The following is a 14361-nucleotide window of genomic DNA, read 5'->3' on the forward strand; positions in this document are numbered from 1 at the left end:
GCCATCTTTCACCCATCATTTTTCCGGGTCACTTGTGTGGGCAGAGAGGGATTTGAGAAACAAAATGACAGGTCCCTGTGCAGTAGACACAATTCATTTCCAGAAAATTTTGCCAACAGCTCCACTCACCTGTGCCATCCAAGCCGGCTTCCTCTATCAGTTGCCAGCTAATGATTTCTCTCATTTTGACCTTTACTTCACTCATGCTGGCATTCCCTTCCTGCCCTGTGTATTTTCGTCAACCAGTTTTCAGGGTATATCAGGGCAAGTGTGTATTTGAAATAAAGGATAAATTTTATGGTCTCCTTGCTCATCCTTAGAAAGGATTAGCTATTCTGAAATGGTTTCCAAGTATTTATTATTATTACAGTGGTACCTCGTGTTACATACGCTTCAGCTTACATACGCTTCAGGTTACAGACTCCGCTAACCCAGAAATATTACCTCAGGTTAAGCACTTTGCTTCAGGATAAGACCAGAAATCGTGCTCCGGCGGCACGGCAGCAGCAGGAGGCCCCATTAGCTAAAGTGGTGCTGCAGGTTAAGAACAGTTTCAGGTTAAGAACAGACCTCCAGAACGAATTAAGTACTTAACCCGAGGTACCACTGTATTTTTGCTTTCCCAGCGGAGGTGCTATGAACCAGAACCACTTTAAGTAAGCTCTCAGTGCTGAAAAAGTGCAAAATTTAGAAGCGCAGTGGTTCAGGCAGGCTTTACATGCCAAAGTCTGAAATAGCTCATACATTTGTATCACGGACTCTTTTACTTTCCTCCAAACAGGTTAAACAATACACAGTCTTTGGGGCAAAATGTGACAATGCTTGAGAAGTGAAGAGATCCGCTGATAGCACTGTAGCTGCTGCAATAAAGGACTCAGAATGGAGATAAATTAAACGGGGGCGTATGGAAAGTTGAAAATCAAACAGATTCTTCAAATTCAAATGTATGGTATTGTTGCTGCAATCCAGAGCCACGATGCATACAAGAGGCAAAATGTCGACAATCTAGATGGTACTGTTCCTTCCCCCGGCAGTAAGCACCACGGAGAGTGTGACAAGAGAGATAGATGTTCAATTTAGGCAAGACTACACTGCAAACTTTGAGCAAAGGCCACTGAATGTGCCAGTCTCATCAACTGAGCCCCCTCACAAACTGTGGCTTTGTTAACAACCTCCATTTCTTTTTGCAATAATTTTGGTTGTTGCCGTTGTAATTATTAATGTTGTTTAGAGAAGAGGTATTACAAAGGCGGGAGATAAAATAGGAAAGGGAAGATTAAGTTGGCAAAGCGTTCGAAGAACAAAACTCAAGTTCTTTAGGAGTTCAATGCCTCTCAGAAATACCACCATCTAAAGACAAAAAAAACAAAAATCTGATTTCAAGGAGGAGAAAACAAACAATATCACAACAATAATCTTTGGACGACACAGCTCCCTCCCTGCCCCACCTGCTTTGCACTTAACAGGCTGCCAAAATATTGTCTGTCTGACAGCCGAGAGTTAAAGTCTATAATTTGTTCGTGGTGGCAAAGAGAATGTTGTAGAAAAATATGTGATTCACAAGAACTAAAGGGTGGGACTCACTCAAAAATGCCTGCCTGATTCCAAAGTATTGATGCTTCTTAGGGAGGTGGGGGGGAGTTGAATGTCAATTAAAAGCCAGTGACGGAGAGAACAGGATATGGTATTAGTACTCTCTGACTAGTTCTTGTGCTTCTAATACATCCGTCATTGTCAGCTGAAGGGTTATATTTAATTCTGAATCATTAGACATGTCTTCTCATGAAGCATAGGAAATCCACAAAACCAGAATCTTAATAGGATATCCTTGGAGGACAAGCTCAGTTTCATGTCACCATCTTGGAAGGTAAGCATACGCTATTAATATACTGGGTACCCTAAATGTCACTCAGTATAATTGCATCCATGGCAACAAGCCAGGTGCAGACCCTCAACCCCCCCCCCCCCCATGACACCGACGGTGCGGTACAAGTGTCAGTAAGTCACAGTAGCCAACAGGGAGAATTATTTGATTAGAATAATTTCCTCTACCCCGATCTTTTTTGGGAAACAAAGAGCCGGCAAAATGAACGAACAAAGAACACTCAAAATATTTGGTGGAAATGGTTGAGAATGGTGGCATGATGAAGAGGTCACAATGCAGCAGCCTATAAAGTGATATTCTGCATCCAAATGGGGAAGATGCAGCTGTGTTCCTGAACTACAACTCCCATCATCCCTGACCATCCGGGCCCAATTCTGTTGAACTGCATTCTAGCTAAGTTCAAACAGGCCCACTTCCTGTTGAACTTACTTAAGATTTTATTTATTTTAGCAAGCTTTTAAACTTTGATTTTTATAGCTTTCGGTGATTTTAGTCTCATTGTATTAGGTTTCCAGAGACAACTAATATTAAGCAGAATCCAAATGGTTGAATAAATATAGGATTTCAAACCTAAATTCCAGAGCTGCAGTATTTTAGATTTGTTGGCATCACTTGTTTGTTTTGATTTGGGCATGCTTCAAAGACACAATTTCAAAGGTTGTCAGCTACCTACTATTATCAGACACTAAGGGTAGTATTCAGCATAGTGCTAAACAGATTGTTCTGTCAGTGTAAGCATTTTTGCTTGCCCAACAAAATCATTTCTCTTCTGCAACCCCTGCACACTGTTATGGGGGTTCCCCTGACCCTCCACAGCAGATTGCGGTGGGGAGCACAGGAACCACGTGGGGGCGGGAGTCCCATTGTGCTATTGGGCATAATACAACAATTTGTTGAATGTGGCTCCAAATATTACTGTATGTTGACTGTAAAACAGAGTCAACAGCTAAACACCATTATATCTAGTTAGATATAAGAAATACATATCAAACTATCAACTATCAAATACTGTCAATAACACTAAGTACTATGATGTGATCAAGTACAAGCTCTCAAATATTAGCATAAAAGATCATTGGATGTAAATTGCAGATATCAGACATTTGGTAAACAGAAAATAAACAAGCAGTCAAGAGAATATCTGGGCAGTATTCCATACCCAAATTTGTAGAAAAGAATTTTAAAGAGAATGTTAGGAACAAATTCATTTCAACTGTGCTTAGGATAGCTCAAAGAAAGAAAGTATGCTAACCTCATTTCAAACGGAATGGAATTTTTAAAAAATGGGGCATAATTTCTCTAGCTTTGTCATGGCGAGAACTCAGAACACAATCGAAGAGGAAAAGGACATCCTTTTCACAAGTCTGCTTAAGATGCAGTTTGCAGAGAGATAGTAACATGTGGCTAGGTTGAGTTAAAAAGCAGCAGTCTGTACTAGTCCTGTCATTTGAACATGATCCTGATTGATCACTCCTTCAAATGGCCTAGATTGTAACGAAAAGCTTTGTGAATATGGTAGGGCTGTTTTTAACCGGTCACAGGAGACCAAAGTGTGGAGGCAACATGTCCAAACCTACTTTATCTAGAAGCTATGCATAATATGATATAAATAATGAGGTGCTACAGAGAGAAGGGGGAATATTTTAACTGGTATTTTTGTTTCCTGACACATAGATTTCTGTGCGAGAGTCCACCAGCAATTGATGGAGTGTGGCAAAACTATGAGATGACATTTCAACAGTTCAACTGATCCCATAGTTTAAGATGCTTCTTCTGCACAGGTAAAGCGGATGGCTTTGTGCATTATTATTATTATTAATAATAAGAATAGTCAGAAATAGATATGAAAAAACACAGTAAGCTTTTTTGCTTATATTTGGCTGGGAATGTTTCCTTGCAAACAATTAACCAACACTGTATAAAACACACCAGCTGGCTTCTGCAAGAAAATGCTGCAAAACGGCTGCAGAGATAAGCTGAGTGACTATCCTTAATGCGTTCCAAGCAGAACCTGCATAATACAGTTTTAATCAGTTGACACTGTCGATTCACTCTTTGGAAAAAAAGTAAGTGTTTTCTGTTGATGAGCAAGTAATATTTCCCTTGTTGCTTCATTATCAGCACTGTAAATGTTAGCAAGACATTTGTGCCAGAATCTGTTCTGTTCTGACAATATACCTAGATCAGGAAAGAGGGTTGAATAGAGTACATTACCTTCACATTGTTATGGACAAACCCCTTGAAAGAAAGGCTGGGACAAAGGGGAGCTTTTCTCTTGGATCCATATTTTACATATTGTGTTCTAAGTTTCCTTACTTTCTCATTCACACTAGAGATGTGCAACAGATCTGGACAAATCTTGCTTCAGACAGATTTGAGGCTTGCCTAAGCTAAAAGAAGAACCCTTCCTTAGGGTTCTGAGCTGAAGCAGGGTCCTCCGGTGTGATTTGGAGATGTGGATTTAAAACAAAAAAGCAACAATTGGACAGCCAGTGTTTCTGCACAAACTGAAACATTTCTCCCCAACTTTGTTCTATGAGGAAAACACCAGTGTGGGGAGAGAGTTGAAGGAAAGCTCTTTTGTGACTGACAAGTCTAGAAGTTACTACTACTACTACTACTACTACTAATAATAATAATAATAATTTATTATTTATGCCCCAGACACTCTAGGCGGCTTCCAACAAAATATTAAAATACAGTAGTTGTTCAAACATTAAAAGCTTCCCTAAACAGGGCTGCCTTCAGTTGTCTTCTAAAATCTGGTAGTTGTTTTTCTCTTTGACATCTGGTGGGTTGGCGTTCCACAGGGCGGGCACCACTACCGAGAAGGCCCTCTGCCTGGTTCCCTGTAACTTGGTTTCTCGCAGTGAGAGAATCCCCAGAAGGCCCTTGTCGCTGGACCTCAGTGTCTGGGCAGAACGATGAGGGTAGAGATGCTCCTTCAGGTATACTGGACTGAGGCCTTGCTTTTACCTGGGCTCTCCAATCACAGTGATTTAGGGAAGGGGTGCCAAAATACTGAATCACCTTGTTAAGGTCTATTCTGTGCTCTTTGCTAGTTCTGCTGGTGCTACTTCCTTGGAGAAGGCTAGGCACTTTCTCATTTCTCCAATCTTAGGTTCATGGAGTTTTTTCAGCATTTTACTGCACGTTTCTCCAAATACATACATTTTTGTATTCAATTTTCCTTCAATATAATATATTCAAAGTGTTGGTGATGACCTTTAAATGGGCTCAGCCCTGTATACCTGAAGAGGTAACTTCACCCGCATCTTTCAGCCCAGACACTGAGGTCCATTTCCAAGGGCTTTCTGGTGGTTCCCTCACAGTGAGAAGTTACAGAGAACCAGGCACAGGGCCTTCTCGGTAGTTGCGCCTGCCCTATGGAATGCCCTCTCATCAGATGTCAAGGAAATAAACTACACAACCTTTAGAAGACATCTGAAGGCTGCCCAGCATAGAGAAGTTTTTAATGTTTAATGTTTTATTATTATTTTGTATATGCTGGAAGCCACCCAGAGTGGCTGGGGCAACCCAGTCAGATAGGCAGGGTACAAATAACATTAGTTTGTTTGTTTGTTTGTTGTTGTTGTTGTTGTTGTTGTTGTTGTTGTTGTTGTTGTTGTTGTTGTTATTCCTGGTATTCCACCTTCCTGACCCTTTTACAAACTGCACTGCAATTCATTAAAATTTTCATTTACATTCTATGAATTGTACAAATACCAAGAAAAGGGAGCTTTTGAAGAGACGTGGGAATCAAGCCAGACCCCACAGGTAAGTAATGCTTTAGAAACGGCCAATTAGGCCAGTGACAGCAGCTTGAGTTTGTGCTTTCATTTAGCCTGCGGGAGCTATTCATTGCCAGCCTTCAGGAGATAACAAAACTACTGGCACACTTGTGGAGAACAACTTAAATTACATAGTCATTCCACACTTCTCATATATTTGTCACCACTGGATGTAAATATTTATGGCTGTGATAACAAACCACTTATACCTTATTTGGCGATGCTGAAGTACTAGCCAAATTCTAGGGTCACCGGTTGAGAGTGTAGCATTTCTGTTGCAAGCAAAGCTTTATCAGGGCTGTGGTATCTCCAACAGCTGCAAATGATAATGTGCAAGTGTTTTCCCCTCCAGAGAAGTTCCATGTCTCACAAAATGGGTGCAGTGGGGGGGGGGGAATAAGTGCCAGTAGCTGTGATTCACTGAAACGGGCCTAACACCACCACAGAGACCGGCTCAAAATATTTTAAGCCCTATATCAAAATTAAAGTAGAAAACCTAATGAATTTTGAAACGGAATCCCATAGATAAGAGTACTTATCCATATCTCAAGTTAAAGTGAATTTTCAAAGGCCCAATCTATCTCCAGCTGTAGAAATCAGTCACACGCTGTAACTAGCAACCCCAAAAGGTGATACACTGTACTGTCTACATCCATTTAGCTGAATGGGGCCCAAGTAAATATTGCAATGTAAAAGCCTGCTTCAATGGGCTGCTCTGTCTTGCTGGTTCATAGTAAATGAAAACTGGACTGATTGTTAAACCACTCTGAGAAATGTAGCTCTGTGAGGATAATAGGCACCTGCTAACAATTTTCAGGATCCTTAACAAACTACAGTTCCCAGAATTATTTGGGGAAAGCCATGACAGATGAAAGTGGTATGATACTCCTTTAAATGGACAGTGCCAATGGGGCCTGAGTTTGCTAACTGAAAATGATTTTTTAGATGCCAAACATTGATGTTGAGTACCAATAGCTGAATATAAGCAATATATTTTTTGAGACTATATTACATCAATGTTCTGCAAAGCTGTTCTAGTATTATTGTTTAATACATTGTACTTTCCCCAGCTATAGATCAGTTCAGCTAAATATAGTAGGGCTTTCTAGGGACCAATATATGAATTATTACTAGATCAATTTCATCACAGGTTTCAGCATCAGGTCAGGTGGATCTGAATTGGAACCAAGCATGTAAAAGGACACAAGGTTGTTGTTGTTGTTGCTGTTGTTAAAATTTATTTGATGCCTTCTCTCACCACCAGCAACACAGGCTATCTTTAGAAAAACAAAACAACAAGCAACATTCATTAAAACCAAAGAGGAAAAAGAAAACATTTAAGACAATCCATGCACCCCGTTTTGAAGGGTCATAAATTGTTTACAGCCATTATTCCTGAATATGGGGGTGATAGCTAAGGAGAAAACTGAAGCAAAAAACTGAAATGTCCACCTCACGCTCTGGCTTAATTATGTGAGGCTTCCAGTGAGCAGAAAGTTGTTTTTCACCATAGTAAGCAGATGTAACACTGAATATACAGAGATATGGAGTGAGAAAAACGCTATTTCTACAGTTTTGTTTTGAGAACTACTGTGAAAAGGACTGCCTTTTGGTTTGCTTGCTTTTAAAAAAAGGAATGATGGAAGCAAGTAGACGAGTCTTTCAGACTTTAGTCAAGATTAGTAGAACACAAACAGGTTTACAAAATAATACACTAGATCAGTAAGTATTATTTTGAAGATTTTGAAGGTATTTCATGAATGGCATGATGAAATCTGGAAGACCAGTTTAATGGGAGTCAGAAAAATAAAGCAGGGTTAGAAAGTATTTAAGAAGTGTGAGAGAGATTCTCTGTTTGTTGAACTGATATTTAGGAAAAATATCTGACCTCTCGGTTTTAGTCAGCTGCATCCAGGCTTTACCATCCATTGATAGAAAGGCTCTATCAAGCTACAGAAAGTTTTTGATTCAACAGAAGGGCCTGGCTGGCAGAGAACAAGTATAAAACTTTTGTGTATTCTTGCACAGCTTCCTAGCACAGTTCTGGAGGGAAGAGATGAGGGAATCTGTCAATTTGTGTTTCTTTCAGTTTCATTTTTCCTTTCTCGAGTTCAGATCTCCACTTTCAACATTGGTTAGTGATTTTTTAAAAAACAAAAAAACCCTCTCATGAAAATTCATCAGAATTTAATGTGACATTCTCAGTATAGACACATTTTTGTACCAAATTTTGATTAACACCCATTTTTGCAAAGTGATTTCCCCCAAAGCAATGTATTTTTGCATGCCTGCTAATGCTTATCAAAGTATTTTTCTCAAGACAATTCCAAACAGGAATTTTCACTAATTTATACTGCAATTCTATAGCTACTTTAGTATATATATTTTTGTATAAACCATACAAATTACCTGGCTGAAGAACCACACTGCAAAATTCAGAGAAGTGTGATTTTCAGAGGATGACTGGGTTTCAGTTTGCTTTTGCTCTTCTTGCTGTTGCTCAAATGTGGTAATTCTGATTTATTTATAGCATGGTTATATAATTATAATTCATTCTGATTTGCTTCTGTAGTGTTTTTACTACAGAATGATTTGTTGTTAATGATTTGTTCGTCCTACTCTTTTCTGTACGTTTCCCCTTCACTTCCTAACTGCTTTCCTAATTTTTTTTTAAAGTGGATTTTCTTTCTTTCTTCTTCTTTTGGTACTAGTGCTTTAATCCTATTTAACTGCACAAACTTAAATTTGCAATATGTGCTTGAGTCCCTCCCATAAGATAGTTGCACTAACCCTAACCCTAACCCTAACCCTGTTGTCATTAGATAGGTACTCTAGAAGTGGGACACGGGTGGCACTGTGGTCTAAACCCCTGAGCCTCTTGGGCTTGCCTATCGGAAGGTTGGCGGTTCAAATCTGTGTGACGGGGTGAGCTCCCATTGCTCTGTCCCAGCTTCTGCCAACCTAGCAGTTCGAAAGCACACCAGTGCAAGTAGATAAATAGGGACCGCTGCGACAGGAAGGTAGATGTCATTTCCGTGTGCTCTGGTTTCCATCATGGTGTTCCGTTGCACCAGAAGCAGTTTAGTCATGCTGGCCACATGACCCGGAAAGCTGTCTGTTCCCTTGACCTGAAGTGAGATGAGCGCCACACCCCATAGTCGCCTTTGACTGGACTTAACTGTCCAGGGGTCTTTTACCTTTTAAGTACTCTAGAGTTTGGGGTTTGGTGTCTTAGCAGACATATTGGAATAAGTGGAGGGGAGCAGATGAATAGTAATTTTGTTAACAACTGAATTCTATTAATATGTGCAGAATTACAGATATGAAGATAATGCCAAGCCATATGATTTCTCCTTTTTATGAACTCTTTCTACATAAATACAAAGATCCTGTGTTCTTCCTTAAAGATAACTAACTTACTATTGAAACAGACTAAAGAACTAAAATGGTCTTTCTTGCCCTGACTGTATGATATTGTGAAGGTGAGAGAGGGCCTAATTTTTACCTTGAGGTCTTAAATGAAGATCTCCCCAAATATATACGTCAGAGAATCTTCTGGCATTAACACTAACAGCTGCAGCAAGCACGTTGTATTAAAATAAACCCACCAGGAAAGACAAACACAAGGGTGCATGTGTGTTTGTGAGTGAGTGAGTGAGTGAGAGAGAGAGAGAATGAGTGAGAGACAGAGAGCGCTGACAGCTACTCTTAATTCACTTGCCAGTGTTTCCTGTTTGGAATTGTCTTGAGAAAAATAATTTGATAAGCATTAGCAGGCAATGCATTTCCCCCCAGATATTCAAAAGAGGAGCTACATTAAAAAAAAAAAAAAACCTTTACATTAAAGGAGGATTTTTTTTATAGCAGTCTTGCTAAAATAATTATAGCAATTACATACGTTTGGCAGTGTTCAAGAACATGAGAAATGGCAGAGGGGAAGAATAAACTATTTCCCCTTCGAGGCTGCATTCTCTGCATTCCCTCTTTCTAAGTTTACCCCTGAGAACTACATTTCTACCTAAATCAAATTGTATTGAATCCATCTTGAATTCAGATGTTCCTAATTTTAGGGTCCTTGTCATATTATTTGTCTAATGGGTGTTCTCAGCTCCTTTTATCTTTATGCATTTCAAACTACTTTGCTGGTTCATTCCCCACCCCGACTGACTAGAAACTCTGTACTTATGACCCTCGGACTTTATCACTTTATCACCATGGATATCTAATGAGAATGTGCTTGTAATTGTTAGATGCTATACTACTGCAATTAAAAACCACAGATACTCACTCCTATTTTTCTTTTAAAAAAAAGATAACTCTGAACAGATTTCCACATAAATGGAGTCCACAGTCCTATGTACTGAGGTAATCGTCTGTCTGCTTTGTTAATGGCCTACATTTATAAGGGTGAACAAAAATAACTTCTCATAGGTATCTGGTTGGCCACTGTGAGGACATGATGCTGAATTAAATGGGTCTTTGGCCTGATCCACAGAGCTTTTCTTATGTTCAACTTTTAAAAAGAATTTCATTTTTGAACAAAACATAGAAACCACACAAACCTTCCGAGAAGTTCATAGTGCCATGCAAAGATTCCCCTGAAGTTCACTCATCCAGGTACAAACCAATCATAGGTATGCTTCCACCAGCAATTTCTAGGCGTGTGTTGTGCAAGAGGAGGGGGGGGGAAAGACTATCTTTTTCTTTTTGAGGAAGAATATGACAGGAAGTTTATATGTGAGAGTGATCTGAAAGCACACAAAACCCCTGGCTGTGTCCTAAAAATACAACTTGGGAAACTGCCTAAAGTCTGAATGCGGCAAACATCTCTTTCAATCAGCAAAGCTTTCAGGGGGGAAAAGAAGAAGAAATACTTTGGGAAAGAAAGAATGTTATTGCGTATTATATTTCATTCTGTTTGCTGAATTTGTTTTTCAGCCCATACCTGTTACCACTTCGAGCTTGAATGAAACTTGCTGGCGAACTTGCATTTCGAATCGACTTCTGCTGAAAGCAAATTGGTTAATGATGGAGGTCAGCATTAGAGAAAGTTTTAGACTTCAGATGCACTGCTGCCATTAAGGCTATCCCTCTAATGGTGCTTGCCTCCCCTGTCAACACCCCACTTGGGCAGGTGAGAGGACGGCTGCTGATATCCCTGAAAAATATCCAAGTGGACAGTCCTGAGATAGGGTGTTTTGAAGGTGTATCCCATTTTGAGCTGGTCTGAAAGGGGTCTGGATATGATGCAAAGAGACAGGACATAAGCATTTGTAAAACAGAGTTCACATTCTGAACACATACAAACACACTGTTGCTTTTGCTCCTATTTCTGGCATTTAAAGAGGCGACCCATTAATGCCTTTATTTGAGGTCCAACTCCTGCGCAATTTCTGATATCCATTGTTCACCAATTTGCTTCTCAGCAAATGTCGATTCAAAATGTAAGTTCAGCAGCAAGTTTTGTTTAAACTTCAAGTGGTAATATGTTTGGAACGAAGAACAAATTCAGCAAACAAAACGAAGCATAATTAGCAATTATAGTCTTAATTATTCCATGTATTTCTTTTTTTTTTCTAATTACCAGAAGAATTAAAATATTAATTATTCACCAAATAATATCTGCATATAATTGTTAGTTTGCAAACTGTGCACATAAAAAGTCCATCGCAAGTACTAAAACATTCAGACTGTGAGGATATATGCTCATTTTGACTGGAAGCCTGTTTCAGTTAGAACCTGCTCAGGAACATGGCACCTGAAAATCCAAACCTTGTAGGATTAGGGAAGGATCATCTCTGGAGATTAGCACAGTGAGGTACTTCATAGATTAGATGGAGAGGACAGACACCCAAAGGAAACCTCGGTCCTTCAGTTGCTATTTCAAATGTATTTAGTGCCACTGTCGACAGCATGAGGCCATGGAAAGTGGTCAATAAGGTAACTGACAGACCTGATTTCTTATCCTGTCTTAAGATATATTTACACAAGGACAAGAATACAACACAATTTAAGCACTCAGAGATCCACTAGGTTAAAACGTGCTTCACTGTACATTGGGTTACTATAGCTAGAATTCGTGGTCCATAGGACTGAGTCAGACCACTTGTCCCTATAGCTCAATATTTCTTCTCCTTCTTCTTCTTCTTCTTCCTCCTCCTCCTCCTCCTCTTCTTCTTCTTCTTCTTCTTCTTCTTCTTTTATTATTTATACTCCACCCATCTCACTGGGTTTCCCCAAACATTCTGGACAGCTCCCCAGAATAGTAACAACACCATAAAACATCAAACATTAAAAACTTCCCTACTGACAGGCAGCACTGGGGTCTCTGCCAGCCCTACCAGGAGATGCCAGTGATTTAAACTTGGACCTTCTGAATGCATACCTTCCAGCATTTCTCTGATGAAAATAGGGATGATATTATTATTATTATTATTATTATTATTATTATTATTATTATTATCTGTACCCCACTCATCTGACTGGGTTGCTCCAGTCACTCTGGGCAGCTTCCAACATATATAAAAACATAATAAAACTTCACACATTAAAAGCTGCCTTCAGATGTCTTCTAAAGGTTATATAGTTACTCATCTCCTTGACATCTGATGGGAGGGTGCTCCACAGAGTTGGTGCCACTACTGAGAAGGCCCAGTGACAGCATTTCCGATGTTAAAAATGGGCTGGAAATATTCAAATTCATTTTCATATCATCTCTCCCGAGAGATGACTCCAATAGCCGTTTGATACAGTAAATCAGACTTGAACTTTTAATTGCTCAAAAGGTGTGATGACTCATCTCAAAAGCATTCCTCAACCCCTACCCCCACTCCCAGAAAGCTCCTCCATGTTGTTGCTTTTAGCTAATTTGTGCTTCTCCTCAGACAAAGCCTAAATATTCCCTGCTGCAAAGGAGCAACCATTCCTTCTTTTTTGCCTCAGTGAAGAGTAAATCTCATTTCTAGTCAGGCTCACCTTTGACATTTCCTAGAACATAGCAGTATTCTATTTTGTTAGTTTCCTGAAGAACATTTTCCCTAACTGAGGGAGGGGATTGTCCTAACTGGCCCAGGAAGAGGGGCGGCAGTTATTTCTTGCATCGCTTTCACAAGCACCTTCTTTTCCCTGCCTTCCACGGAGCACGTTCAGGTTTTGCTCAATGTTAAAGAAAAATTAGCAAAAGTGTAGGAAGGTTAGCACCATATCAAGATTGCAGCGATTGTTTTTGCAGCAGCTGTCTCCTGGCCGTGGCCCCGACACACATCCATCATGCCATCATGTATCCATTCAGTGCACAATTGGCAGGGAACGAGATGGAAATAGTCCATCAATCTAATGTCACAGCTGTAATAAAAATCTACAGAAAACCTATAAACAATGGTTATACCCTCAGTTATACAGCTCCAATGTGCTGACTGGTGTGAAGTGCGCCAAAGAGTAGAGGCAGAGAAGGAATTCATGGGAGGTTGGGGGGGGTGCAACTCCTCAGCAGCCTGCCATTGAAGTCATTTTGCAAGCACCAAATATTGCAGGTTACAGCCTTGCAAAAGCTGAAGAAAGCAGATGGAATAAAAAAAAATTGCTGAAATTCATACACACAAAGAGCAAATAATCTGGCAGCCACAGTAGCTACCGCCGTGCATGTTTTTGTTGAATAAACCCTCTTTTACCCACAAATACAAAGACATAAGTGCCCATTTGTTAGGGTTATAAAGCTCTCAGATAAATAGTCAAAAGTACTTTAGGGAAGTACGTTTTCCATCTTTGCCAATAAATGGGGAGATGTGTATATATTCCTCCTTTGCACTTTACCTCAAACTGCACTTAGCAAAGCCAAGGGTGATTTGAGGTTTTTCCTTCTTTAAAAAAAGAAGAAATTGTTCTCACTTTAGAATAAGAGTGCAATACTATCAAGAGTGCAGAACTCAGTAAAAGACTCTTGGTAAGTTTCAGACTAATGGATCATGTGACAAGCAATCCTGTGTTTTAACAATCCCCACTCTATGCCAAGCTCAACATACAACAGTACAATGGCTTGACAAAAGGAATATATCCAGAAAAATATGGAATGCAAAACATGATTTGGCTATTTAGCCAATGTTGGGTTGTTGCTGTTGTTTTCATGTAAAGTGAACTAGGAAGATATTCCTACAGATGAAATGGTGAAAAGCAGATTACCCAAGGGATAATATCAGGGATTGCCAAACTGGAAGTTATGAACGTCACACTGTCAGGGCATCAGAAATCAAACAACTTGACTCTGCAGAAAAGACAGAAGCTTGCATTCCAACAGTGGATTATGCAGAAATTCAAGGGCAAAAGCCAATGTGGAAAACATCCTTTTAATTCTTACACAGTGATATGAGATCTAGAAGCCTCCAATGTGTTGAATAATGGTTAAGGATCTCTTCGCAGTTTATGTATCTATCCATGCCTATTACTAAAAAATTCAAAATGTGACAAACAAGGGGTTGAAAGCACATGTATCTTATAGGAATACTTATCATCACTTATCATAGCCATGACAGGCTGTTTCTTTGAATACAAAAAAATCTACTAGATTAACTGTGCTGCGTGTCTGTGTATGAGTGGTGTAAGGAATCCTCAGAGTACAATCCTCGACAATGGGAGAAGCTAACCCCCAACCAGCAGTAAGATGCACTTCCCAAGCAAGAAGTTGCTCTC

At 39.7% G+C, this 14361-nt stretch overlaps 1 long non-coding RNA gene across 1 annotated transcript; it reads left to right on the plus strand.

The window, feature by feature from the left end:
• Positions 1 to 861: 861 nt before the first annotated feature.
• Positions 862 to 3651, plus strand: LOC310679449. The gene is made up of 3 exons (XR_014512272.1): positions 862 to 1012; positions 1771 to 1867; positions 3560 to 3651. It is a non-coding gene; the product is annotated as an uncharacterized lncRNA (long non-coding RNA).
• The last annotated feature ends 10710 nt before the right edge of the window (positions 3652 to 14361 follow it).

Source organism: Podarcis tiliguerta (assembly GCF_965153285.1).
Source record: "Podarcis tiliguerta genome assembly, chromosome: 6".
NCBI classification, from domain to species: domain Eukaryota; kingdom Metazoa; phylum Chordata; class Lepidosauria; order Squamata; family Lacertidae; genus Podarcis; species Podarcis tiliguerta.